The sequence below is a fragment of the Vanessa atalanta genome, chromosome 7, assembly GCF_905147765.1.
Source record: "Vanessa atalanta chromosome 7, ilVanAtal1.2, whole genome shotgun sequence".
Taxonomy (NCBI): domain Eukaryota; kingdom Metazoa; phylum Arthropoda; class Insecta; order Lepidoptera; family Nymphalidae; genus Vanessa; species Vanessa atalanta.
The window spans coordinates 4,481,371-4,487,370 of NC_061877.1; the positions used below are offsets into that span (position 1 = coordinate 4,481,371).

The following is a 6,000-nucleotide window of genomic DNA, read 5'->3' on the forward strand; positions in this document are numbered from 1 at the left end:
ACTGTAATAAAATTACACTATATATGGTCATAGATATAGGTAAATACTTGAAGTTGAAGGTCTATACGTCGTTTTAAAAATGAATATTTAATTAATATTTTTTATAGTACGTCTGTCTTTATTTTAAAGTGACTATTTAACTTTTTGTATGTCTATTTCCTTAATATTCTACACAATGAATGCAAAATTGCATTTAAACTTAAACCACTAATCTTAAATTGTAGCCGTCTAGCGAACTTTTTGTAATAACGTTACTAAATATTTTCTTTTTTAATTTTATATTTAAAAGAATTATTTATAATAATTTTATAGATACAAAAAAATTGTTGGAAATTATATTATCTTGAGTTTATTTGTTATTTTTTTAATTTATTTGAAACTGTTCATTAGACATTCCCAGTATTAGAAATATCAACAATCCTTTCATGTATCATACCACCACCAATGCACCACCAACCTTGAGGACTGAAGTTGTATGTCCCTTGTAACTGTACTTTAAGCAACAGAACTAAGCATCGCTGTTTGGCAGTAGAATATATGATAAGCGGATGGTACCCTCTCAGACGAAACAAAAAGTCTTACTAAGTAATATTTAAAAGGCTGGAGTATGAGAATAATCCTTGTGATACCATAAATACTTAACCGAAAAGTCGAACGCCAGACTCCGGACTGTATAGTTTCAGAAAATTCACAGTTGCATCGACATTTCATCTGCTTAATCACTTATGACCGTTCTTCAAGCCGCTGGTCTGCCTATATCAGTTCACTCACGAGCCTTCTACTTATAACCGTTAGAAAAGCCGGGGACCAAACGAAGTGGAAGGCGCTACAAAGGTACTAAGTAACAGACTTGACTTGCTATTATATATACGACTACGAATAAGAAAGAAAATCGTATTCAAATAAAACATAATTTTTTAAGCATGTCTTGATGAGTATATACTGTTATGTACCTCAATTATCTGTGGCAACTTACTTGATTATTAAGTATTTAAATAAATATATGAATTTAAAACAACTGCACTTTTTTGTGAATTTAATTTGCACATGTTCATAATTATATAAAAATATATCCTCGGTAAATAAAATAAAATCTATCGTAGCTCATAATTACTTAAAGCATCTTTTAAAATGCATTGTTTAAAAAAACTACATTAAAAATTCAAATACTTATGACAAAAGTACTATTTATATATAGTACTATTACGACAAAAAATTAAATTTTAAACTGTGCTCAGTGAATTATTATTTCGTATATGTTTTTTGGAACTTTGTGTTTGCTATTATTTGCAAATATATGACATTATTTTTATTATTTATTATGACAAAGAATAATCAGGCATTACTGGTTTATATGTAAAGTTATAACAATGGATTTATAGAAAAAAAAATTTGACCACTGTCCGCTTTCGTGGCAAAATATTTACAGAGATAGGATCTGTGGTCGAAATTAATATATCAAACGGGTCTAGAGAAAATATATCGGAATATCTAAAATAAAAACATATTATTTTCAGCTTAAACACAACAATACCACGAAATTAAATACGGGTAAACCACCTGTATGTGTCGGGCTTAGAATGATCTGTTGAGTGGTCGATTTATTAAGTAATAAATAAAAATTAAAAATAATAATTAAACCGAATTAAAAAATTATTAACTTCATGTTTACTAAAGTATCTTATAAAATCACAAAAATAATAATCTGCCAATAATTATATGGATATGAGTTTAATCAAGAGGATAAGTAATTAAAAAAAATAACATCAAATTTCAATATTCTCTTGATGGGTTTGTGCAAGCCCATTTGAATAGGCACCACCCACTCATCCGATATTTTACCGCCAAACAGCAATACTAAGTATCATTGTGTTCCGGTTTAAATGGTGAGTGAGCCAGTGTTACTACATGCACAACGGATATAACATCTTAGTTCCCAAGGTTGGTGGCACATTGCCGATGTAAGGAATGTTTTATATTTCTTATAACGCCATTGTCTATGGCCAGTGGTGAACACTTACCATCAGGTAACTCTTTTGTTCTTCCACATATATAATTAAAAAAACCAGTCGTTTGTTTTGTTTTGAATCGATCGAAATCGATTCTTATATTATTGAGAAATAAAACAAATCCATTTTAAACATACAACACATAGCATAACAGGATATAACTCCTGTTTATTATTGTTATACATCAAAGAAAAATATATGAAATGACTTGGAGACCTACCTCAATAGAATATAGCTTAAAAAAAAATTAAGCGTCAATTTTTTTTTAAGTCGATTGAATTAGCAATTCATTGCGTCTATATTGCCAATGTATTGAGTATAAAGTTATGTACCGTGATAAATATAATTTGATATAAATCTAAACACATTTGTATAAATTTGTGTACTAACTTGACTGATATGCGTGTGTTTTTTTTAATACAAAAATAAATATGGGAAATTTAAAAACAAAGGCCTTATAAATATTCAAAATAATAATTATATATTAACTATGCGAATTAATTAGCTATTCATTAAATACTTAGTTGAGAATTATTAGTTAAGATTTAGTATTTTATTGAACAAAAGCCATCAAAATTATTCGAATTCATTATATTCAATTGATATTCTTAATTTGAATACACTAATCATATACAAACTTTTTATATTCACACGAAACCATGAATACAATAATGGAAATATATTTGCTATATTGTCTTTAGAATTTGAATCACTTTCTCGCGCTAAGCAGTTTTAATGTACCAATAATTGAATAACATTCTTTATTATGATTCATCGCTGACGTCTTTCTCCCTCCACCCCATCTATAGATACCTATATTTCGTATAAAGGAGAATGTAAATACTCGCCTAAGCCAATACAAAACTAATCTTTGATTTATCTATAACTAATTGTCGTCCGCGGCTTCTCTTGCGTTTTTGGAATTAAACTTCAGGTGTTACGCATAAAATAGTAGCCTATGCCTTTCCTTGGGGTTCAAACTTGCCACCAAACTTGCCACAAACTTCATACCGAATTTCATAAAATTCCATTTAATGGTTTGGCCTTGAAAACGTAAGAGACAAACAGACAGAATTACTTTCGCGTTTATAATATTAGTAAATATTTGATTACAGACGTATTCGTTAAGATGTCACCGTAAAAAAGTAAAAAGTTATTAAAACTAACTTCAATATTATCTTGACAGTGTTTTTTTTTGTAATATATTTATTACTGCTCATAGGAATAAAATAATAATGACGTGTTATTACATAAATAACCCTACTGCTATAAAATAATTATTAGTTCCTTTTCATAAAAAACAATATTAGCTTTGAAATCAATGCAGAGAAACAGACTCTACACAAAAGAAACCAAGACACAACTTTTATATGTGTACATCACAAGACTTTTTTTCTATAAGACGATTCTATGAAAATATAAATGAATCTTATTTCTATTATCTTTATAAAAAAAACGAGTAAATTCGAATTTAGATGCACATCAAGTAATTTTTAAATTTAGAATAATTAAAAATGAAATAAAACATCCGAGCATTTTTAAATTACAGGCGGTTGATACAGACACGACAAAAAATAACCACCTTTATCGAATACCAACATTATTATTATTAGTACAAATAATTAGTTAATTGCATAATACATGCAATAAGGAAGTCGATTCTTAAAATAAATAAAAACTATATTCCTTCTATAGACGAAAAGTGCATATTACAAGCTACTATGACAGAGCGTAGCGGATTAGGTTTCAATTTAGTTTCAATATCTCTGTTCCGTATTTAATTATTAATATTATATTAATAATAATAATTAAAGTATTAATTCACTTAATTTTAAACAACGCTTGTTTACATATATTTACGTTTTTTTTTTAATTTAAACTCTGTGGACATTATTAACGCGGTGTCAACTCTTATTCTATAGTCGATGAAGACATGTAGCCTTAGCAATATGAGCTATAAACTGCTGTAAATACAACTAGGCTATAAATAAAAACATCATTGATAGCTTAGGTTATAGTTATAAATTAAAAAAAACTATTATCAAAAATCGTACCTTGCGTTGTACTAAAACAGATTTGATATTCATATACCTAATATACGTCTAATGTGCCTGCTTAAATTGTAAAACCCGAAACTCATTATTGATTTTATTTTGATTCATTTTTACGTTAGGTATATGTACCTAAAAGTTTTACAAACGTCTTTAAATGAACATAGACCACTAAGAACAGTTATTTAATATTATTAAAAAATAATGTTTATAAAAATAATTTACCTGAATTGTAGAAACGCCTTGAATTATGCACATTTCACGTTATAAAGTATTAATTAAACATATTACTTTAAATGAACTCTTAAAACTAACACAAATCCCCGCAATAATTTTCAGATATGATTCAGATATTTTGTGAATTAAAATGCAACTAAAGTAAAAGTCACACACGACGTCTAGCAATGCATAGAGTCGCTCAGATAACCACTTTAACTATCGAATAATTATTTATTTCGGTTGCAAATAAGTTTGGCGCATACACGTAGCGAATTGGCTTTATTGAAGCGCATCTGTCTGCAAACGTTCATTGTAAGTCGGGAGGGTAGCGACGTAGTCGAGACGTTACGTGTCCTTTACGGCACGTGAAGCACACTTTATTCTAACCACATATATTTTCCTTAATTATCATTAATTGTTATTTATAAGGCCTAGTGCGTTTCAAATAGAAAATAAACGCAAATATTGTAAACTAAAACTATACCGAGATTTAGTTGATTTAATCGAAATAATTATTTTATAAAGTTAACTGATTCTTATGCATATTTATCAAATAATAATATTTAGAATTTAACAGATGATTTTTTTTAAAAAAGTACCAGTTGTTATGAAGTTTATTACAAATAAATTTAAAAGTATGTTGTGTTCGGAGTAAACTTGTTCTTGTGCGTTGAGTTAATCAAGTGGAACATGATTATGTTTTCAATAGTTGAAAATTTCATGGCGAACTCGATAACAATGATGTAAGCCGTAGGCTTATCGAGTGAATCACTAGTTTTCCTGATCGTGTTTCGGACCTACCTATAAAATAACGGTGTGCGGAGTGCGCGTACGGCTGAAGTGCGAGGTTGCGCTAGGGCGCTCAGGATCGACGGCGGGCGGCGCACAAACACTCACATTCAAATATTCGTCTAACCTTGATGCGAATCGGCGCACTCCGGGTTCCATCCGACGACGGTCGTCGATACAGACGGGTCGAAGGGCTCGCTTCAGGTGTAACAGTGAAAGCGGCACCAGCGAGGTTCGGGCGTTAAGAGTATCGAAGGGGCTCGTTAAGCGTAGCGGCGCGGGCGTCGGGCCGGACGGCAGGCGCATCGGCGCGCCGCCACCGGCGGTGTGGTCGCGAGGCTGCGGCGCGACGGCCGCGCTACATGTCACGGTGCGGCGAGCGCGCTCTTCGCGCCGTGGTCACCGACTCACAGTGGCGTCGCCGTCCTACTGTCTGCCCGACGGCCGGGACGGCGGCGCGCGTTGCACCGCCCCGCTGCACTCCGCCTGCCCCCCTGCCGCTGTGCCCCCTCCGCCCCCTCCTCCCGTCGCGCTTCACCCGCTCCGCCCCGAAGAATTTTCCGCATCGGGTGGGAAAAATCGATTGTGCAGCGAGCCCCGAATAATTTCGGCAAGACGCACGGCGCCCTTGCGTCCTCCTCGTCGCCGTCGCCGCGGCCGCCGGGGCCGCCGTGGCCGCCGCGCCGGTCAAGCGCAGCGCGGTAGCGGTCGCTTTAACTTTAGCAACTTTATGAACAGCTTTACTGACTTTTTTAAAGACACTATTAAGTACACTTAAATTAGAAATAAATTCGAGAACTTATATATGATATATATGTATTATAAAAGATGACTATAATTTACAAAAGAAAAAGTAATAAATTATATTTAGACTTAAAATATAGTGTAATGTAAAAGTGATATCTATTATTTTTTCAGCATCATTTTATAAC

At 32.7% G+C, this 6,000-nt stretch overlaps 1 protein-coding gene across 3 annotated transcripts in view; it reads right to left on the minus strand.

Moving 5' to 3' along the window:
• Positions 1-5,328, minus strand: part of LOC125065506 (protein tramtrack, beta isoform-like) — a 52,273-nt gene extending 46,945 nt beyond the window's left edge. For 2 of the 3 annotated variants that reach the window (XM_047673165.1, XM_047673167.1), the window contains exon 1: positions 5,081-5,185. The gene's annotated coding sequence lies outside the window, so the exon portion shown is untranslated. The other variant, XM_047673166.1, reaches the window with a different exon arrangement.
• Positions 5,329-6,000: the final 672 nt, after the last annotated feature.